The 23,748-nt window shown below is 48.4% G+C and overlaps 1 protein-coding gene across 3 annotated transcripts in view; it reads right to left on the bottom strand.

Moving 5' to 3' along the window:
- The window catches only part of LOC139057471 (transcription factor Sox-5-like), an 884,741-nt gene that overhangs the window by 471,894 nt on the left and 389,099 nt on the right, over positions 1–23,748 (bottom strand). For 2 of the 3 annotated variants that reach the window (XM_070535789.1, XM_070535790.1), the window contains one exon: positions 21,522–21,587. The gene's annotated coding sequence lies outside the window, so the exon portion shown is untranslated. Of the gene's footprint in view, positions 1–11,877; positions 11,897–21,521; positions 21,588–23,748 lie in introns of those variants that run through there. The other variant, XM_070535791.1, reaches the window with a different exon arrangement.

Below are 23,748 nucleotides of genomic sequence, written 5' to 3'. Positions count from 1 at the left end.
TAGTCGATACAACAGAGTTTGCAGATTTGTACCGCCTATACACAAAGAGATCGCGAAGAAAATCAAACACCCGGCCAAGTTCAGGAACAACGGCGCGGGAGCATTCAACCGCCAGGGTTTCCGTTCCCTTGGCTGCCGCACGCAACAACACTATTGCACGGCCTTGCACTTCAGAAAACAGAGGCAGAAAGAAAAGAAACCACACAGAGCGGTGAGGGGGGGGGGGGGGGGAGCAACGCGTCTCTTTCTTTATCTCGGAGAAACACTTGCCCAAGCTCGACCCATACAAATCCGACAGCGCGGATATCGGCGCATTCCAATAAGAAAGACCTCGAGAAAGCCCGCTATGCCAATGTCGGAAAGAACCTCGGCGTAACCTCGCGGGAGAAATATACTCGCGATAGCGAGGTCGCCGCCTAAGGAAGAATCCGCGGTGTTCTCTTCTTTTACGGCCCACCGCGGGGCAACGTTTCAGCTACATCCCCCCTACTTGAAAGAGCGCAACGCCAGCAGCTGCGGCAGTCCTAGAGGCATTCTGGCCGCACAGATTGGGCCAAGAACAAGACGCGCTATATGGATCGAAGCAGATCGGAGATACACCGTATATTCGGCGGACGGCAGCGGAAGCGTAACAAACTTCTTGTAATCGGTAGTGGCCTTTTTAAAGAAACAACAGGGAATATATACGTGTGTGTATATATATTTACGCGATGCGTGCTCTGACCTTAACAGTGGGCAAAGAAGCGTCGATGCCAAGAACGCTATCAGCATTGCGTCATGGGGTGCTGCTGCGGGCGTTTTCGTGAAGGTACAAAAGCGATCTCGGTGCTGTTGATGTAACGTCGATACCATTCTGGCATACGGCCTGTGAAGATCTCAATTGCAGGTATGGACCGAGTACAGGACGGGCACATTTCTTTTTCTTATTCGTTATGCCTCAACTGACCCAGATACGGGACATTAAAGAAGAATACGGGCTGACTTGTATGCATCGCGCGGTGGTTGCATTGAAATCCGTTAAGTTAGGTTAGCGTTCAGAGTAACCGCGCAGGGTCACGAACGGGACCTTTCGCGGTCCTAACTCATGGCGGAAGGTGCATCAGAGTCAGCGAACGGGATATGCGGGGATGTTTCTCCAGAGACGACCACGATGAGATTAGCAACTTCGCACGCATTGGAGGGCTTAGGATCGCTAAGGGGAGAAGAAATTGGAGCTGCTCATGAGGGAGGTCTTCATGCTGCTGTGTGCCTAAATCGGCTGGTGATGATGACGTCTGAAGGAAATAGCCTGACATGAGGTGTGACTGAACGACAATACAAATAATAAAAAAAAGAACAGGGAAATCAACCATAAATATTCTAAATGCATTAGTTTATGGACCTGTGAGATGGGACGAAAACAAAAAGAACAACGTATAATTTATATGTCGATGCATTGATTTCATTCGTTCATTTATTTTGATGTCATCGAAAATGCCAGCAACACCTATGTTGGCTCACCGGCCTCTCTTCACTGAGCTGAGGGAAATAAAGGTAACGACGTGATGCAGAAAGGACCCATCAGTATAGTAATCAAAATAAACCTCTTCAGAGCATACGCGGCGCAGTCGTTGCGTAAAAGGCAGCGAAAATAAATATAAAAAGTGGCACGTTTGCCGAAGTCTGAGCGACATGTGGGCAGCAGCCCAAAGGAAAGCAGTTCTCCATCATACGCGGCACTATCATTTGTTTCTACACTGGGATTGCATTCGCACCAGATACAGTTCTACACGCTTATGGCACTAATGTATTCTTCTCTGGCAACGAGCTCAAACTTCTTGAACAACAAGCAAATCTTTGGTAGAGACATCTATCGGCATGTCTTACAAATAACGGACACGAACTAAACACTAAAAAAAATTTGTTTCACCCACACTCTTAGACTATCACATCAGAAGCTAACATAACTTTTGAGGGGCAAGAAATTGAACGTGTCACAGCACATAAATTTCTCGGAGTGCTTATTCAAGAGAATGTCGACATGTCTACGCACACCAACTGCGTCCAATCCAGCATTTCAAGATCTATGGGTATCATTTGTGTGTCACAACTGCTTTCAAGATAGCTTAAAAAACTAGCTCACACAATAGTTATTTGGCATCTGCACTTCTGTCGTCTTGAATACGACTAAAGCTAGCACAGGTAGTATTGATGTCTTGCAAAAGAAAACGAAAAAGGCTTCATGTGGTGCCTCTTCTAGAAAAATATACTAACCATAACAAACGTCGCGGAAAGAAAATGGCGATGGTCATTCGCCACTAAGCAAAATCGGATCCATCAGGGTGTTTTTCGAAGCATATAGAGAAAGAACACTGTCACTACGTACGGCATAAGATTTATAGAAAAGAAAAACCACGCACCAGCTACAGCATTGAGAAACTAAGTAATCAGATTCCCATTTTTTAGTATCAGCACCTTTCTGTAGCTATACCGTAAGCCAGGAGAGGGGCTCATGCGATGTTCTTAAACGAAAGGAACATGGATATTTATTTTCAATACGGACCTAATACACACGTCATATTGCCTATGAAGTGCTTGCTGTGTGCCTTCTTTTTTTGCACTTCGTGTTATTTCGAAGTCACAGAAAGCAAACTTTCGCTGGTATTTGCCTGCCTTATATTTGTCGTCTTCTTGGTTCATTTGTAGACAGGGAGTCCCAACTATCATGCATCAAGATGTAAAAATATGCAAATGGCACCAAGCTGGCCCGAACAAAAGTAATATTTTTTGCCATCGTTTGGAGATACTTTAATACGAACTCGAAGGTACCATGAAAATTTGTTGGTCTTAGAAAAATATTTGGCAACATGACCAAGTGCATCCAAATGGTAAATGAAGTAGACTTACAACGGGGGAAAAATGACATAAAAAGCTTTTATTTAGCTTGACTTAATAGAAAACTGTCTTCAAGTGGTACTCTTGCTTAGTTTCATCCAGTCCGTTACAGTTTAGCACTTCCGTGCGAATCGGCGAGCAGCCACAAACGATGTCATTTCACCTAATGACCTTAAAAATCCTTTTGTGCCTTCGTGCTGCTGGACCGAGTTCACTAAGGAGCTCACTAAGAAGCAGGCATCTGGCGCCTCACAGGTCATCGGTGCAAGCTCCGAGCTAGCGTAAGCGCGCTGAGCGCGCGGCAAAGAAACTCAAGCTAGAGGAAAGTATAAGTGAAATTGAGGGAAGTGGGGAAGGAGAAACGAGGCGAAGCATCGCGGAGGAGGAAGGTAGGCGGAGGTGCGCTGGGTTGAGCACCTCTCGCAGTTGCTACAGGTTTTGTTTGCGGTAGGATGTATGTACCGGCTCTGACTCGTGGTAATATCGTCCTCGAGCGCGCCGTACGCTGTGTGTGCGAGTGAAAATGTGCGGCGGTGAGCCGACTAGGGTGGCTGAATCTCGCGCGCGCAAAGGAGGAAATGGGGGTGGGGGAGCGCGCCGTCTTCCGTCGCGCGCATGGAACCGGCGGGGAAGGGAGGGAGGGGGGTGTTGTACTTCGGCCGCGTGCGGTCGCACGAGCTTTATCTTGAAAACAATCTGCTTTGGGGGCACAGTCCAGGTGGGCTGATGGCTCATAGCATTGCGCGCGCTTGTGTTCTCGTCGCTCAGTTTGCTTTACAGCGATCGACAGCGCGAAGCTCACTTCGCTGGCTGCTGCGGCCGCCATTTCTCACGCTGGCGTTTTGAGTGTCCGCAGTCATCGAATGTGAAGTGTTCATGTTTGCCTGTGCGGGCTGACACCATGCTTGTAAATTTAGCTAGTAAGCGAATGAAAAAGGCGTTCTACTCCGGTGGTTGCTGCGTATGGCACTGCCGTGAGAGCCCTGTTTTGAATACTATCTCCGACGCGGGCACTCCAGGCGCACCGAGGGCCGATAGCTTCGTGTGCGCTATAGCACCCATATACTTGCGCGTCACCCGCATTTACGAAGTGAAACGTCACTTTCTCTTTGTTTCCACGTCTTGATTTCGCCTCTGTCCACGGGCGATGTGCGCCGCAGGCCTCCAGTAGGGTGCCTCAACGCGCGCGCCCCCGGCCGCTGCGCATGGAGGCAACCTAGCCTGCAGAATCGGTAGCGCTGGTGGTCACTCCGAATCTTCGTCTTAATCGAAGAGCACTTCTGAGGCAGTTCGTCTTAAGCGGATTTTTTGCATTGATTCTATGGAAAACCAGACAGTCTTTTCCGTTTTGTTCGTTATATGAGAGAATTTCGCTTAAATGAGTTGTCTTAGCGAGAGTTCACTGTACTTCTACCATGTGACCACGGCATCCCATACTTCAAATACACTTTTCACCACTTCGACACTCCTAATGCTAACGCATTAAAACGCCCGCAGAAAGCCCCCCTGGAGAGATAGCCTGCGAGACTACAGAGCGTCCCGGAATCCCCTTCTCCCCACTGACTGTCAGCAACGCATCGCAACGAGCAGGTGGGTTCCTGCGGCAAAATCCCCAAGATGGCGCGCCGAGCCACAGGTCTTAATTAAAATCGTGCACACAACGTCCGTGACACGCGCTGCACAGTATGTCGATGTGCGTCGCAACAGGTTTTGCGGCACGGGCGCGCATGGACGCGCGACCGCGCGTGGCAGCAGCGACAGTCAGTTCATTAACGATCAAGCGCGCGGAGCGCGCACAAAAGGGGGCGAGGATCTCCTCCGAGGAGAACGCGAACAACGCGAACGCATCATCAAAGTGAGCGCACGGGCGTCGCAGCGGCGGCCGCGCTAAAGCCCTCCGCACGGCTTAAGAGGCGCCACCGCACGACGGGGGCCGCGTTAATTTAATGACGCGAGCGCCACAACTCGCACGCGAGTCACCTCTGCACCTTGGCTCATTGTGAGCGAGGAGAGGGCGCGCGCGCGCGCGAACTCGGCTGCATGGCGACAATGGCCGCTGCGGTTCGCGCCAACGAATTGCTGGTAAGGCGCAGCCGGCCTGGCCGGGGAACAACAATCAGTTCGTGCGGCCAGTATTACGGTACAACTGGCGGGAAACAAATGGGCCCTGCGCGTTCTCCCGGCGAGGAGACAGCAGCACCGACGGCGGACTGGACGTACGCTTGTTTTCACATCTCTCCAGACGAGTCTCCTTAATAGGAACACTAAAACAGAAACACTAAATTAGCTTATAGACTGATGACGTGTTCTTCCACATCCCTTTTTTCGTTCATTTCACGCTAGTAGGTAGCTTATCAGCAGAGAAGGTCCAGTTCAAGTTCGGATTTCCTGAATTTTGGCGTCCAAACCGCCACCCCTGGTACGTCAGTGTGACGTCACAGATTCCAAAGCGTTTGTTTTGTGTTTTGGCCGTTGTGGCTCAGCGAAGATTCTCATAACTTTCTAACCTTCGTCTTCTGCTCTCTTATCTAACGCAATGTAGTCCGCCTTTACAGATGAACCATTAACTAGGCCACACTAGACGCCTTCAGAATCCATAACGTCACCCCGGGCTGGTACGGCAACTTCAAGGCGGCATCACCCCCCCCCCCCCCCCCCTCTCCTTTCATGTTTGCGTCCCTTCGCGCTTACCAAGCATCCTCTTACAAGTATAAGAGCGGCATTTTTTTTTTAATTCTACGGGGTATTTCACTAACGCAGATCAAGTTATGCTTCTCTTTCAGTTTTTCTTTATTGACGGAAAGCACGCTATCATTACTTATTCCCTGCTCAACTTTCGTTATCATAACTATACCGATAAGCAACGCAACCGGCCCGTTTACCTAAAATGCAAGCGTGCAGTGATACACTTATTAGTGCAGCCGGTAGAAACTTTTCCGCAGCTCACTGACGACAACCGCTAGGTAGAGATTTTACGCACACGTAGAATGGATGACTGGGACGAGGGCATGCCATCGGCTGTAGCGTGCAGAGGTGGGCTACCCAAGGATGCTCGCGACTATCACAGCTTCGCTCAACCAGATGCAGTGCAGCACGGTTTACCGTTCTTTCCAGGAAAAGTGGGATTCCTTCCTAAGTCTACGTATACATACGAACGCTGGGCACTCCAGACAAAAATATGAGAACGTAAGAAAACTGAAGATCGTCGTCTGTCGGTAACTACTCGTTTGATCTTCTTTATCGAGTGTTGCGGGCGAGTCTTCGGAGGGCCGGCCTTTTTTAGGAAACAGCACAGAGCACTGTATCATATGCGAAGCTCCCTCGCATCCCCCACCAACATAGATACACATCGGGGCGCAGCGGACGAACAACGTCTCAATCGCGCCAGCCATTCATTCAGGCCGCACGTGCGTATATATCGGCGCACGAGAAAGCAACGGTCGAAACGCGGCAACGGCCGCTCTGGACGCCGCCACATAAACATTAGGCTTTACACGAAAGCGCTCGGGTCGGCGAGGCCCACGGCGTAAGGGGTCGCGCGCAGCGTTCGGCCGGCGTTGTCCAGTCTCCTCCCTTGACCAGGGGAGGGTTGAGAGAACAGCTTAACCCCCGCGGGCGAATAAGCGATCGCCGGTCGTGACCGGGAATTAATTCTGCGCCCAAAAGGATTCCGCCGTCACGATTCCCATTTGAGGAAAGCCATTGTCCGCAGCCGCAAAGCGCACGCCGTACAGCGGCCCGGCGCAACGCGAGCGACCGCAGCCGCGGGCGCTCGTCGAGCCGCCGAGTAAACAGTGCGGCCCCCGCTAGGAATCGAAGATGAATACGCGAGGAATGAAGGCAGAGGGAGGAAGGCGAGGGGGACGTTAGCTGCATCGCGAACCGGATAGAAAGCCTGTACCCCTCCCCCCCCCCCTTTTTCTTCTTCTTTCGTGCACCTCGCTGTCTTTCACCGAAAACAGAGCGTTCACGGCGACCACACGGAAAGAGATTATGGGCACGCGCATTTATTTTTTTTCGACCTCATGCGCCAGCAAACCAGTTGGCTTTTGGCAGCGCTGCGCACGCGACCACTTATACGTGGTTAACCCGCATGCTTAAGCAGACGGACGATAGTATAAACGGACGAAAACTATAATGATAACAAAAGTTAGTCCTCGGGGCAATTGACTGCGTGCGATACTCGTCCAGGGACGAGGGTTAATACGAGATTGACAAATCATGCGTTGTTCGCAGCGAATCAGCGCACTTCGCACACCAATAAGTGCCGTAGGAACTTTCCAGGTGCATTAGTGACGTCACTGCAGCCCGTTTGGTGCAGTAGCTTGCATGTAGTGATTGGCGTCACGGCCTTTAGGTTACAGATATAGCTGACGCTCTGAGCAGCTATGCTACGCTATGAGAAACACGAAGGAAGGTACCGCGGGGTTAGAATGCCACTCAGACATAAACTGGGGATGATGTGTGCGAGCACTGCTTCTTACAAAAGTCGTGTTTACGGACTCCGACCTCTTCAAACCAAGCGCTCAAGCTACGGACCATAGTTTCGTATACAACTCCCGTGATGGGCGATTTCTCGCGCTCAGGAAATCACCCACACCACTGCCCTCAGTCTTTCCTTGCTTTGGCGTTCGCCTATTTGGGCAATCGTTTACGCAACGAGCATCGACTCAAACCGCGATGGGCTCCCACCCTGGTCTGTTCGCGACGGAAAGCACAAGATATCTTTTCGGCTTCCGGCACCGCGACAACACATTACGTATGTCCGACCGAATCGGAAATGAAGAAAAAAAGAAATTCAGGTCGTCTAAGGCGCCAGGAAAACACAAACAACGTGCCTTTATGCTTCCGGATCGTTTCATGCCGGCGGCCGGCGATGCGCGTAAACGACAATCACCATCCCACCCCATATAAGCGTTGTAAGCGCGAACCTTGCCGTGAACGCAAGCGTTCTTTCCCCCTTCGGATGTTGCAAGCAAGCGCTGGACTTGCTCGCGTGTTGTCGACTTTGGTTGCGGGCCCTGGTAGATCGCCCGTGAAGGTGTTCCGCGGCAGCGCTCCTGAACCACAAAAATACCCAGGTACACTGCACTCTCCCTTTTTCGGTTTGAAAGCCTGGTTCAAAGAACAGCGCAAATCCATTTGCAAGGTACGCTATGCGCATGTTCGTTGTGCGAGCTTATAAGATAAAGCAAGCTATACAGTAAGAAGGAATCGCAGCAACGGGAGAAGCAAGCCGATCGAACAAACTAGTTATTTATGCACCGCTCTGGCCAGGTTCCCCTCAAAGTGACGAAGCCCGATGTATTTGTGTGCGCCGGTTTTGTACGGTGGCGAGTTGAAATAAAGCGCGAGGAAGCGAGAGGCAGGAGAAGCAGCAAAACGTGAGAAAAGTGGATGGAACTATAGCAGTGCATGGTTATAGTGTCCATGGCATTTGCTTCCATCGCGTAATTTGAGGTTGCTGCTGGCTATTTTCACAGTTTAACTCGTGAAGTTGCCCGCTCTATTTTCGGCTTATGCTGCTGATGTTGCAAAGATTATGAAATAGGGGAAAAATCGCGTCATTTCCTAAAAAAAAAAAATATTCTGCGGCACTTGATAAAGAGCACTATAGAGTGCCTATGTTGGGTGCTCGTATGAAAAGAACAGCTCTTGCGGGGCTATACGCGGAAAAGTTTACGGAAACATCAAAGTATGCGTTGTAATGGCAGTGAACGACTGCAGGAGATGCAGCATGAAAATGTCCTTGGTGCTCCACCTGAGCAGGCAGATGGGTGTGAGGGTTAGCTATAGCTGCAAGGAAATGGAATAGGAGGCTTTACGATTCTTGGCTATTGCGTCTCGCGCGACGATGCTAAAAGGAATGCTACACGCCGAAAGGGTAACGACATGCAACTGAGTTCTGCATCGAAGGGGCAGTTCTTACCATTGCTTTCATACAGGGTAAACGGCTGAAATAGAAACGCTATGATTGACGCGTGAAAGAAAAACAAAATGGGTGGGTACCACGCTTATATTGGAACAAGTGCTAAGCTCGGCTTTCCTTAATCTGCGCTCTACTGTTAAAACAACTGTTATGCAAACTTAACGGTAATGGACATTTTTGCCCAATGTAACACCAATCGAATGTAATTTTGCGCACGTGTAACGCTAATGACGAACATGCAATCCAATGTTTATTCAAACGTTAAGCGATCACGCCAATGTAACAGTACAGCGCAAATACTTCGCTACAAATGCGGCCTCCGTTTCAACGCGACACTGATTTTGTTCACATTTCGTTTCATTTCGTTTTCTTTCTTTTATGGCGTATACACCCACTGTGGCGGATTGGCTATGGTTCGGACTGGTATTGGGAAAGAAGGTGAGTTACTTGCTTCACTTCTTTCTCCATATTTGGCTTCTCGATGATGATAATGCTAATGATGGTGATGATAAGATGACGATGCTGATGTGTCTTCAGAACTTAGTCTGTACCCGCTATGGGGGGTACGGCAAGAATCGGGTAGTTGTATGCACATTTAATGCATTTAGAAAAATCAGCTTCTATTGCCGACATCTACGCTTCTCTGTTGCCAACATTTTGACACCTTGCTTCTTGTTCTGCTTATCTATTCGGGGACATTCCCAATGGCACATAGCTGTTCCAGAGAATTAGTCAGGAGGGGTCACATGCCCAGTTGCCCAAGTTAATTGCCCATTAAGCGAGGCAACAACAAAGCCAACAGCCGCAAAGTAGGAGGAAAAGGCAAAGAAAGCTTCGTTTTAAAATACAGCCGGGCGAAGACTCTTGTTGAGTTTTATAGGACTTTCTGTTCAGTTCTTCTGGTGTAAACGACACCCAGGTGTCAGTTTCCGCTGAGAAAAGTCGCTATCAAAGAAATACATTTTCTACTGATGTTCGTCTATGTAGAATCAACCGAATTCCGCACGATTGGACGCAATTGGCCATTTGTGCTGATGTACCAAGTGCACAGATAAATAAAACGCCCTCAGTTAGCCTAACACTATTATAGAGCATAGATTTCAGTTGCTCAAACGGACACAGAAATGTTACGCCAATGTGCCGAATAATTTCATAGCTGTGCTTTCATTCCTTATTCAGATAAGTAGGTAGACGATATATAAAAGTGTCTGGACGTTCTGCAGCTGTGCTCGACGCATAAATAATTTGTGAAGTCTGGAGTTAACATCTCTGCTTAATTACATTAGAAGAAAACTTATTCAGTTTTTCATCACCGTTCTAGCAAATCACCTTGTATACGTATGTTCAACGTTTTTTTTTTTTTTAGGCAAGTCATAGTTGACAGAAATTTACAAGCATGGCTTTTACATCTTACCGGCATTTAGCAGCATTTTCCAGGGAAAGTTTCTATCCCAAGCTTTCTCAAATTGAGCCTATGGTAGCTCCTGTATTGAAAAGTGTAGCAAGATGTTCCAAACTCAAATGTGTGAATTAGGTGAGCGAAATTTCATTGCCGTTCTGTTCGCAGAGCATCTGTTTGTAGCAGTAGCATTAGTAGGATGCTGTCAAGGCTACGAGTACACGAAAGTGTTAAGATTACTGTGCAATTCTGGTTACTTCTTTCTTTTGCGTGAGTCTGGTCCTTACTCCCCATATATAACCCCTAACTCAATCACTGCAAGCAGCTGTCATGCTCAATTCACTCTTGAATACATTTAGAAACTCCCCACATGGTCATAACGAGATCTCCCTCACTTCCTCAAGTGTTCCAGGAGTGAACTCCTGGAACGCTTGAGAGATACAGATAAGCACTTCTGGGAAGTAATTGACAACACTTCTTGGCCAATCTGGGCGCGTATTCAAAAATGGCTGTGGCTTAGCTAAGGTTAAGCCCAGGATGCGAAGCATACTAGCCTTTATTTTAGTTGTTGAACCACTGTTTAGCCTGGTGAACTGCTGTTGCTTGGCTATATTTGGTTCGGCTAGACGAAGAAACAACTCATGCAGGCGAGCGCGCGAGCTGAGACCCGGCTATTAGCTACGCGGCCGCAAGCGAGCGCACGAGTTGAGCCTCCGCTTTTGCAGCTGTTATGACGTCATATGGTAGCTACGCGGCCGCGCGCGGCGCAGCAAGGAAGAGCGTGGTTGTGCGGGTAGTATGCTTCGCATAAAAGCGTTCTGACACCGCGGTTTTTCGCATGACCAGATGCTAGACAATCGCGATGTCCGACATATGATTAACGATGGCGGCCGGCCAATCGTATTTACGAAAAGAAAAATATGCTTTGTGAATTCTCCCCATGAAGGAACGCGCAACATGCGAGCGCGCTGTCCGCAGTACGCCCATTACCAGGCAGGCCATTCAAGACACACCCAGTCAGCGAACCTTTTGCGAGGCCACGGCAGCAGCCTTTACCTAATGCGCCCTTCCTAGATTCGATCTCGTAGGCAAATACTGACCGAATAAGTTGATCGCGTACGCTTATTTTCAATGATATCGGTAGGCATGTAGTGCTCCAGTGGAAGTGTCTGCGAAACGCGCACTTACGCCTCCTTTTCCTACCCTTCATTTCTCATTCGTGGTCTCGGGTCATCACAAACATTTCTCTGAGAAAATTGTGCTACGTGTCGGATTGCAGCGGTCCACTAACAAACGTGTACTCGCTGACGACATCAAGCTTTGCCCGCTCAGGTTCTGATCTGCGCCTTCTTAGTCGGCCCGACTCCCCCATCTGAATAATTAGACAGCAAAATAATCTGCAAAACGATAAGCGCTGAACGATGGGCGACGCAAGCAGTGTTTCATCGCATAAGCATCCAGCGGATCCCGGCGAACTGCCAAGACATTAGCGTGTTTCCCAATTTATCTCTCCCCTTTCACAGTGCGCCCTTCCATCCCTAACAAAAGAAATGAAGCCACACCCTCCTCACTCGCATACACACGGACACGCACATGCGCAGTGTCTCTCCGGTTTCCCGAGATGGAATGGCCGCCGGCAGTTAAATATCGCGGATATAGCGCCGTCGAAACTCACCGCGCATCGGGTATAACGCCCTTGGACCTTCAAAGAAGACAAAGATGAAGAAAGAAGAAGGGAGGAGGAAAACTCCACGCAGGCGTATGCAAACTGGTCTCTCGCTTTAGCGATAGTCTTCCTACTCCGGGCACACTCATGAAAGCGCTCACCGCGGTGTTTGTTCTGCAGTGGCAGCAGTTCGCGCGCGCGAAAAGCAAGCGCGCACGCACACCCCATTTCAGCCGAACACGTCGGCAAGTGTGCCGCACTCCATTTCGGGCTGGGGAACAGCGCCGGGGGCGAGGAGGCGCCTGGGAAACAAAAGGCTCCGCTACGCACGCGGTGTAAGAGCGCCGTTGTTGTTGTCTCGGCTGCGTTTTGTCGCGTGCACTGGTGTGGCTGTTTCGTTTAGTTCTGGCTTGATTTGGTTTTCATTCAACGCGGCGGCGCACACTCGTAAATAAAAAAGGAGGGAAGGGACCGCGGGCTCCGTTTCCAGCACAATGCGGTGTCTGCGTGCGTGCGTGTGTACTCTTAGCGGCAACAATAAATGCGCCAGCTGAAAAGACCCTTATTAGCCCGAGAGCTTGGAAAAACACTTGTTTGGTTTCGAGAGAAGGGACAGCAAGCAAATAAAGGAGCGAAAGCACGCCGTTTGAAACGGCGCATTCAAGCCTCTCGCGAACAAAGCAGAACTGCTTCGGAGGGACCCTGTTTACGTTCGGCACACGAGAGGGCGCCATGGCGCCTTGAAAGAAGGCCAGAAATAAAAGAAAGAAAGAACATCTTGGTGAAAAGAGTACAAAAGCAGCTCTCAGAAGCCATTTTGTTCTCAAGAGCTTCGCCTCGGCTGCTGCTGTTGCTGCTGCTGCTGGTGGTGCTGCCGTATGCAACAATGGGTTTCAAGCTTCGGTTGCCCGCCATCGCGTGCTGAGCGGCCTACAATAGGTTTCGAAGGGAACGAGCAACCCATGAAGTTTCTATTTCATAACAGCAGGCTCTGAATTCAGTTCCGCTCAATTACGGGCCGCGTACGCCGTGAAATATACGGCGTTAAGCCCATATCGTCACCTGAAGAAAACCTTGTCAAAGGTATCGAGATCGCTCCCTGCAACCGGGGCGTTCGACAATACTTCAACGCGCGCGACAACTGGTCAATCACGTATATTATGCCACGAGAGCGCGTGATGAAGGACGGTGTATGTTTATGTATTGCATATCACGCATGTGATCGTCATTGTGTTTTCTTGACACGTGCACAAAAGTACATAGCGTTTGGTACTCACAGGTGAATATTTTTTGAACGAAAAGGCGAACATCTGTGAAATTTCATCTACACGCGTACCTATATGTGCATGTATAACGCTGAACGTGAAAACAACAGAAGCTGACCATGGCAAGAGGAGGCAAAAAATCGTTGATATGCTCTTTGCCAACGGCCATAGAATGGAGCGGAACAGGCAAGCTTACGACGAAAAGTATAATATCGAGAGTGGCTTTAAACCCAGTAAGTCGCAAAGCAAGAGGGTGTGTCAATGATCCATTGTGGCGGAGCAAATATGTCAAAAACAATGAGCCCATGGGACATTGGTCGCAGCTCGAGAAATGTTAGAACACTAACCATATTTCCCATTTATTTCAATAAGCAATTTCAATCACCAATTTCACTGTCGCGCAGAAAGCACATAACGCCCACACTCGCAGTAGCCATACAGGAGTGTTCGCATTGCACGCATCGCACCTGTAATGAGAGCCTCGCACGCGTAATGCGAAGACCTGGGATCATGCCCCACCTGCAGCAAGTTGTTCTTTCATCCACTTTAATTGCCATTAATTTATAATTTCTTTAATTCAGTTAGTAAGTACAAGTAATTTTCCTTGTGTTGTCCTTGACAAATTTGTTTATTAGATTGGTGTGGCACTTCAAAGTTTTCTAGCACAAATTGAGTGAACCATCTCTTCTCTGGTTTTCAAATATACCCATTGAAGTCTCCAACGATGATCACAGTTGAGCCGGAGGAAACTAACTATGAACGTGATTGCAGAGCGGACAAAGAGAGGGCAACGCGCGCGTAGACATGTCTGAGGCCGGTCGCACACCGACAAGTTGTAACAGAGTGGAATGACGCAAGATTCTTTGTCTAGCTATACGTGGCCTTCTGACAGCAACTGCAGAAAAAGGAAATGCGCTTCTCGGGGGTACCCATTGCCTTCGCGGGTATGAGCCATTGATGAGGATAGTTTTTGTTAATGCATGCCAAAAATACACGGAACCCTAGCCACATACAGCTTCGCTGTAAAACCAAGCCGACATTTCGAACACAAACAACCCGAACAACAACGAAGAGGAGTGTACAGAGCCCACTCCTCGCTAAGTGAACACCTGCTCCTAAACGTTTAGGCACCTTAGAACGTTTGTTTTTCATGCCACATTTTCGCGCGACACAGAGTGCAGAAAAAGGGCGCTCAAGACTTTTTTAAACCTTGCAACAATGCCACTCACTTCTTTGTTTTCCGTTAATATACCGAGGCAAGCAACCTACATCAGGATATTTCAAGGTTATTCACGAACGCTACCTCCGCCGGCCAGCAGAGCGTGTACGCGATGAAGGATGGACTCGGGGCTCTCATTTGGGACAATTACCTGGCACGCGGATGCACGTAAAGCGCCGCCGCTGCATCATCAGAACAGGGCCATAAAAAAACGCGGCCGGCCGCAACCGCATCAGCGGGAGCGCCAGAGCCGTCACAGCGCGCGTGCGTGGTTTGATCGAAGGCCCGGGCGGGAAGGAAAAGCCAAATTAAAAAGAAAGTAAAAAGAAACCACACCACGAACAAGCCTCGATCGGCTCCGAGCGCGTGCAGCACACATGTCTGCCCCGAACGAGCGTTATTCCGCGCTGAGTATGTGTGCACACGTATACTATATACAAGCTCGGAGAAAGAAACGGCGCCGAGGTATGCCGGAACAAAACCAACAAGGACAAGGCCGCCGCACCATCACCGTCAGCGGCGTTTATATGGAAGGAACGCCAGGTCGGGGAAGAGGACCCGATTGCAAGGCGCTCAGGGCAAGGCGAGCCGACCGCCGATGCATCTTGTGGTCTGTCAAAAGCCGATTTGCAGCCAGGCGCGGTAATTAAAAGCGGGAATGGCCGGCCGGTCTGCTCTCGCCTTGTGGGTCCTCTCGCCGCGCCAGCGTCCTCGGCGCATTATTGCGTTGAGATGGCGCGCCAATTTGCTCTCCCCTTCCCCCGACCGCAAACGTGTCTGGTGGACCCCAGCACGATCCTTCACCGTGTTTTGCGCGCTCTGTTGACAAGAGCGGCAAGTGCGTGCTATATATCGTGTGCGTGCGCTGGGCTGGCACAAGGGCCCGGGCCAATATCGCGACACCCGTGTGAGTTCTGACCGTGCGCTGCAGTGCGGGGCCTGTGTTGCTTTCGTACTGTTTCTGATAACGAAATAGTTTTCCCTGTAGATTTCCCTGCAGCTGTGCCGCACGCGCTGTTTCAATGACGTATACATTCGTTATGCATAGTTCAGGGTAACTTACTCTCCGTTTGGCTGTTTGCAGTTTCGCCGTCTTGTCCGAGTACCAAATTGCATCATACAGTGCGCTGGCTCAGGCCGACTTCTCTGCCCTTCATTTGTTGCAACCTATTTATATGGATGTTATACGGAAGTTCATGTCGATGGCAGGGTGGAGCATGCACAAAGCGGATCCTTCTGGAACGCAGTGTAAGTAAACTCTCCCACACAGGATGCCCCATCACTACAGGCCTTTACCTCGTGTCCCAGGTTCTTGTGCTCTCTGGGAACCACTAGCCGCGTGCGGAAATCTTTTCGGGCCTCAGATGCACAAAGACTTCTGTAATTCAGGGGTCGTAGCGGTCGAAAAGCGAACCGAAATTGTGGAAAAGGTGACTTCAATACGTAGTCATAAATGTCTTCCATGTTTAATAAATAAATAAATAAATAAATAAATAAATAAATAAATAAATAAATAAATAAATAAATAAATAAATAAATAAATATTTGTCCTATGTGCCCAGGAACAACTGGTGGTCGAAGTACTGGTACACAGAAAAAATTAAAAACGTAGAAATAAAAACAACTAGGATTAAAAGTTATAAGATAAAAAAATACACTGAAAAACAATAACAAAAGAAGAACAGAATAAACAGGTACATATTGAGCAATAATCCAGCGATAGCACAAATTTGAGAGACCGAGTACATATGCGGAAGCAGAGAGAAACTATGAGAAGACAGGAGGAAAGAGCAGCTGTATCGAAATAAGGATTAAGAGAAAGTGCGAAGCTCAGAACAGAAACAGAACAAAAGGTTTTGAAATATATCAACCTGGAGAAAATGACAGTTGTATAATGACTTTGCTATCTGTGGAGAGGCAAGTGTCTGCTGAAAGATGCAGGAACATGGAAGGGTCTATGTTCCTTGCTGGTGTTCTGTGGAATCGTAGTGAAACAAACTATTATATCTGTGCATGCAATAATTCAACGAATGACGTCGTACAAAAAGAGGATGTCAGTACGACTACGTTTGCAGCTGAGTGACTGAAGCGTGGCATAATTATCTAAATTTGACAAGTTGTTGGTGCACGAGGTCGCGACACAATCTTTATATTTACTCATTAAATTTTAACAGCGGAGCTGTTTAAGCTTTTAGTTCCGCCGTGGAGCATTACCAGAAAACTTAACCCAGGTGTGCACCGCCTCAAGTCGCCTAGCAACCACCTGCGAGAGCACCGAACCACGTAACCTCCTCGCACCCCATGCGCGCAGGGTGAAGTCGTGACGTCACAGGCGAGTAAAAACTTGGAGCGGCTGGCGCGGCGACACACCTCTCGCCTCCTCTACTCGCTGCGTACGTGCTGCTGCCATGGGGAGACAGAAGAAAGTCCGGACGCCCGAAGAAGAAGCGGCTTACCAGGAAGAGCGCCGTACTGCCAAACGACATGAGATACGTCGCCACCGAGTTGATCCGGTGCACCGCGGCGAAGCTGCGGCTGAGAAGAGGCGACACCGAGTCGAGGATCGCAAGTTTCAGTCCATGGAACGTGACAGTCGGCGCCTGAACGCTCGACGTCGCCGAGAAAGCGATCCCGGCCTTCGACTGCTCGAAAACTTGCAGCGTCAAGCCCGTCGAGACAACAACTTAGCAAAACCTAGCATATCCTCCCAAAACCATGAAAAAACTTAGCCAAGCCTACCAATAACTTAGCAAAGCTTAGCATAACCTCGCAAAACCTACAAACAACTTAGGCAAGCCACGTAAAAGCTAGGTGATCACAAGCTCCGCTGTTGACGCCAGCCTTGCATCACTATAGTGCAAGCTGCGCACGTTTATTTTTATGCACACGCTCTATTAACATGCTTTTTGAGTTGCCTGTGCCATATCACACCACTGAAGCAAATTCAAGTGAGGGAAGACATACGTACGTGAGCAACTTGAGGAAGGGAAGTCGAGTACTGAAATCTTTGTAAGTCCGCAGATAGACAACAACGACGACAACAATGATAATAAAAGCATCACAGATGCCTCTGCAACCAGCGTATGTGAAGCAGCTGCCTACAACAAAGAGCAGCGTTTCACCAGAACCCCCTTATATGAACCTAAAGACATCAGACATGCCCAGCGCTCCTCGGGAGACAAGATAGAGCGCACACGTCTCGTATTTTTCTGTTATGCACTAACATACATTCAACATGAGCCAAGATTCCAGAAGGAGTCGAGCCGGTGTTTATGCTGCGCGCGTTGGACAGGCAGCCGGCGGTACGAAAATCGGCGAGCGCCGTAATCAAGCCAATTCGAATTGACCCGCGGAGCAGTATCCGTTGAGCGTGCAAGGTCACGTCGCTTCACATGCACTGCGGCGGAAAGCGTACAGGTGCTGAAATGCCGCGGGGCGCACGGCCAAACTGCCGACCGGGGGAACCAACTTTCTCGCCGAACGCGCACTCGTTTACACCCGCGACGCTTTGACTGATCGCACTCCGCGGGGCCATTCATCAACGCCTCTGAAAGTTTCGCGGCGTTTGTTTTACGTAGTTATTGCTCGTTGCGGCCTCCGTTCACGGAGGCAGGCAGAATATAACGCAGGCCATTTAAAACAAACTTGGAAGGATGGCGTGACTGCTCACGACTGCAGCACTTTGATGCTCATTAATAGCTGAATCATGGAGGCAGTCGCAGAAAGTGCGTTAAAGACAACGCACACCACGGACAGTGATTTAGAGCTGCGGTACAGAACCGAGGAAAAAAAAAGAAAAAGAAAAAGAAACAGTTAGCGGCCTTGGTATTATAAACTAATAGCAACAAGAAAAACGCAAGTGAGTTATAAGCCGCTTGGTTCCGCGAATCGAGTCATTCTTCGCTTTCCGTCGTCTTCTTCGTGGTCGGCGGGTCGTGGTAAATGACGGCAGCCATTAAAAAATATATATAATAAAGGAAACGCACTGTAACCTAGTGGGAAAAAAAAAGCATTGGTGAAGGTCTTCAAGAATGTCACGCTCTTCGTAACGTCTACACAAAGAGAGAGAGAGCGAGAGAGAAAGAAAAAGAAAGCTAGAGAGACAGAATTCTCGTGTCTTTCCTCCTTCCCTCGCCTTCGCAACCCCCTCTAGGTTTCGGTAAAATACAGAGAGATCTAAGAACAGAAACTTGTCCCATGGCAGCTAAAGTCGCACTCCATTTCTACGTAAGAAGACGCCATTGGAGTGACGATTACCCTCGAACTGCTCTTCTTCGGCGAGCGGGTGACAGGCCCTCCGAGGAGGTGACTGTTAGTAATTGCGTCCTTATGTTGAGCGTTTCGGAAAGAGAAAAGCGGGCTGAAGAACGGCGGAGCAACGGCGACCCGCGCACTTGAAACACCGCTTCGCCCCCCCCCCCCCACTCTCCCCTGCCTTCCTTTCTATCCATACTTGCTTCCTTCCTTTTTTTTGCGCATTCTAAAGGAATCTCCGAGTCAGTAATATATGACTTTAAAAAATTGGAGCAACTGTCCGACGCTTCCGGCCTTTGCTGAGTCTGAGTAAATATGTGCCAAGTGCTCTTGCTGCTGCCGGTTCTTCCCCTCCGAAAAGTGGTGCGACCCAAAACGAGACGCGAGAATGAAAGCTGGTATAGAGACACGTGTGACTGTGTTTAGGGACGCATAATGCGCGGCTGAAGCACTTATTTGGGGGTTAGAGAGAAAGAGGGTGAACCCAAACAGGGTGGTGGCGAGGCGTTTCAGCGTGCTTCAGTCGATTGCGCCTGATTTATGGTTGGAAACTGAGGCGCCTGAAGTGACACCATGGCGTCCTGGCTATTCCAGGGATGTAGGAAACGAAATAAAAACGAGCTGTTTCGCCGTCAGTCCGCAGAATTTCCCGTCACGACCTCATAATTAATGAAGCTCAGTGTCTTCCTGATCTCTCACCAAAGGGAGTCAGCAGTTGATGGTTAGCGCATCTTGACTGGCTCTACTTCCGCTGCCCTTTCACGGACTCGCGTATTCATGGCCTCCCTCGCCAAGTCACCGTCTTCTTAAACTTCTCATTCCCTATAATAATGGCAAAATAAAGTTAAATGAAAGTTAGAGAAAATCCAGATCCCACGGAGCTCCAGCAGCAGGGGCAAACTAATTGAACATAAATGAAGAGGGTTTTTAAGTTTAACTCTAAGGGTGCCCAATTTTGTGGAAAACATCAATACGAAAATTAAAATGTGAGCATGGTACGCTTGGCGTCCTATGGCTTGGTGAGCAAGGGCAGAAGTTCCCTGCATAGAGAGCCTATTATGATGTCACCCGGTTGAATGTTTACACGGCTGCAAGTTTGGAGCACGAATAGAACGCAAGTGAATATAATAAGCTGCATGAACTTCCCGTCAAGCGTTCCTAAATGATTCAGCTCGACGACCGCTAATTTTCGTTCAATCCTAAAATTCTTATGGAATATTATCTTAGAGCATAAAGTGGCTTGAAGGAACACTTTCCTCCTCAAGTCATGCATCAGGCTCGGAGGGTGATAAAATAATGCTTAGAGCAAATAAGAAAGAAAGAAAGGAACCCTCCACCTAGCAGTTTACGCGGTTTTTCTAATTTCGTTTCGCATTGGAATGGGTGACAAACCTATATGTGTGCGGCTCACGCGAGACCCAAGAAACTATTGGACACCTCCCATGTCTTTGTTCACATTGGTACGACCATCGCCATTCTCTCCGGAAAGCAATAAACTGACTAGACTCAAGACCGTTTTGAGAAGCGAAGATCATTGGACCATGGCCGTACGCGTTATTGGCACAGAAAGCAGCGACGTGTGTTGCTACAACATCCCAAATCGACAGCTCTCACGGTTTATAGTGTCGGTGAGCACCTTCATGTGTACCCGCAAGTAGTGAACTTTCTCTTGGTGCCAGTGCAAGGTAACAAACCGGAAGTGCGTTTGGTTAGCCACTTTGCCTTTACCTGCTTCTCTCTCTGTCTCTCTCTCGCAGGAGCATATTGTTTCGTACGTTCTACTGTTGCAAAAAGATGAATTCTTGCCGAACACAATGTCACAGCCAAAGGTGAGGCAGCATGTGGTGCCCCCGTATTCGCAACGGTCTCGGCTCAAATGCTAAATTCCTGGACTTTATCGAGTGTATAGGACAGTTGCGCTTCCTCTTGATTTAGGTAAACAGTGCTTATGCGTAACGCTGCTGGCTGAGTCCTGCGACGAGCAGTTGTATCCTCAGTAACGTGTCTGTATACCACAGTTCCTACCATTAATCTTGTTAGCCTAATCTGAGTCATTCTGAATCTGTCCGGTTATGAAGTTTGAGCCAAGGAATTGCCGAGGAGCATTGCCAAGGTGCAGCGTATATACCTTGTCTCTTTTTCTTTTTTTGAGGAAGAAGAAACACTATTTAAATCCCGAAAGAAATGTACAAAACGCTGTTTGGACCAACAGCTTAAACGCTAGTAGCCGGCCCAATATAGACTATGCATGTAGGTTATGCCTAACGGAGAAAACAAGCAACGCTCAGACGCACCATGTCTTCATGTGTAAGCATAGTGTGTCACTGAAAAGCACACCAAACCAAATTATAACAGCCTCGAGTTCGTGCTTGATGCGGTTCAACGTACAATTCTATGAAGGCAAACATGTCATAACATGTCATAACATGTCATAACATCAAAATTAAGGTTTTAAAAAAAAGGAAAAAAGCAACAAAAGATCATTAATAATCTCAATCAAGTGGACTAACTAGGTCAGTAATTTGATTTTTATACGTCTAATCAATTGATAGAGTTGTAGAGATTTAAGAAACTTTGTTATCTTTACGTATCTTACCAACACAAACTCAACAATGCGCAAACTGAAATACAATTCTGTAGATGTCAGTATGTTCTTCTGCAGATGACATCAATAAAAAAATTATGTAGAAGTTGATTTGCATGTAACTACCACAGATAGATTCGACGGTTCATTTTTGTTGTTATGGCAGCAGTAAATAATTTTCATAATCAGATAGTTGCAGCATGATTTTTGAAATTGCACCCACTTTAAGCAGCACCATTACCGGACTACTTAAGTGGAGGTGAGGATTTGCCCTCCCGTATATCGTGTTGCTTGGCAAGGCCGGGCAGGTATTAAAGTGAGCTTCACTTACCGTCAGCATAAGTTGATCGACCCTGGGTGCTCCAGCCTGTCGCTTCTTGCACACATGTGGCGGAACCTGTTTCGTAATAGAAGAAAAAGAGTGCGAGACTTTGTTGATGGGGCACTAAATATAAGCTCTAAAGTTTAGACTGGCGAAAAGTCGACTTTTTTTTTTTCAGAGCTTGATTTGCGATCATTTGGCAGGAAATTATCATTTCTTTAGCGTACAAAGTCAACGGCACAGTTTTTATTTCTTTCTATTTCTTCAAAAAGGAGTCCATTTGTGTTCGCTTATCAAGATGATTGACTAAGTGATTAATGGAGCTTAACGTCCGAAAGCAAAATCCAGTGTGCAATAGACACTGTAGTGGAGGGTTACGTATTAATTTTCACCACGCGGTGTTCTTTGAAGTGAACATGCAAATCTAAGTACGCGAACGTTCTTGTAATCCACCCACATAGAAGTGCGGTCATCTCAACTATGAATCGAGCCCGCGACCTCGTGCTCAGCCGCATAACGCCGTAGCCACTTAGCCACCGTAGCAAATGATAACATGATGGACACCATTTCACGACAAAGAGCTGTCAGGTAAACATTGGTGTAAACTTGAGTGTGTCTGCACGTGAGCAGCGGATGCCTTGAAAGATTGGTTCTCCTCAGTAAGAGCTTTTGTAAGGAGAAGCCTGCTTCTGGAATATTATTCGTTTTAAAGCCGTGAGCCAGCACATTCAAGTATTTGTACACACGCGCAACAAATGACATTACCATGCGGCAGATAAGCACCGTTAGCACTAAAAAAAAAAGCCACAAAGACTCCGCAGCTCGAGTTTTCGCTAAGCAGCTCCAATGTCAAGCAACCCTACGACCACTGGACGCCACTGCACACTGCTCAGTAACAGCTGCTGTTTGTTCTGAGGCTGGCGCTGAAAAGATTGCATATGCAGCACACCAGGTACCTGGAAAAACTGAAAAGCTTTACAGCATCGCGATGAAGCGGGCTGCAAAGGTACCGTGTACTGAGCGTCGATGATGCTAAGGTGCATTGTTGGTGGTGGCACAAACCAGGCGTATCAAGACATGACAGAGGGAGGGAAGGGATGCAAGACGGTGGCGAAAGCGACTCTAAAGGTTGCCTGAAGTATGAAAGCGAATCTCTGTCATATTAAAAGCAATGCGAACGGTGTAAAAAATGAACCAGGCGCATTAAAATGCGAGTAGAATATTAGCGAATGCACCAGAATGGACCCGCGTGGCAGCTGCACGAAGGCCATAAAAACATTTAGTCAATTTTGACCATGCAACAGTGCGAGGTAACCGCAATTTTTTTTTCTCTCCAAAATCACTCAGATGGTCAAGTCGGTCAGTGCAATAATTTATTCAACGCGCAAATTTTAGCTAAAATCATGATGAGGGCGAATCATGTGTCATGCCAGCGACGTAACGAGTCGACGTGACGTCAGCGACTAGTCAGAAAGGCGCGTAAATAAAATAAATTTGAAATATTTAAGGGAAAAAAGGGTCAAGCTTAGCTCTTGTTTTGTACACGACTTTCGCATAAATGCGATCGCTACTGCTTTGAGAACGCAGCATGACACGCTCGTCGCTTCTATATAAACAAAAAGAAAAACAGAGAAAGTTCAGTTTTGCTGATGAAGGCACTCCGTTTACGAAGAAAACAACAGTACTGAGCTTTATCCGTACAACATGCGAAGGATACAAAAACAAAAAAGGTGATACGATTTAATCCTTTCAAAGGGTAGTGCGCTCCACGAGTTCTCTCAATCACTCCGGCCCTTCGGAAGACGTTTTCAGTTCGCGCTTACGCACACCGCAAGAGAAGGCGCCCCTGCGACCACCGCTGCGCCGGCATAAAAAAAGCGCGACAAATTCTGCAGCCTTTTTCCTTCCGCGCAAACCTGCGCACGCCTCGCGGCACAGCGAGGTCAGCGATTCTTTAAAAGAAACGCTCCGCTTCACGTGTCAGGGAACAACGCAACGGGGCATATACTGCGACTGCGGGTCGCCACGAATAATGCATGACGGATTCACAGGCTCGCTTCTTCTATAGCGTTACGGCGTGCGTGTACCGGCGCGATAAGATAATCCGCGGCAGCGTCAAGGGCACCGCCACTCGACGTGCCTTACGCAAGAGCGGCACAGCAGCGACAGGCTGCCGGTTTGTATACAAGGCGAGCAATCGGGGACCCCCACCGGACGGGTTCACTCTTTACGACTG

The sequence above is a fragment of the Dermacentor albipictus genome, chromosome 3 (assembly GCF_038994185.2).
Source record: "Dermacentor albipictus isolate Rhodes 1998 colony chromosome 3, USDA_Dalb.pri_finalv2, whole genome shotgun sequence".
Taxonomy (NCBI): Eukaryota; Metazoa; Arthropoda; class Arachnida; order Ixodida; family Ixodidae; genus Dermacentor; species Dermacentor albipictus.
Note: the sequence above shows the minus strand (reverse complement) of the source record. Positions and strands in the feature narration are given on the sequence as shown.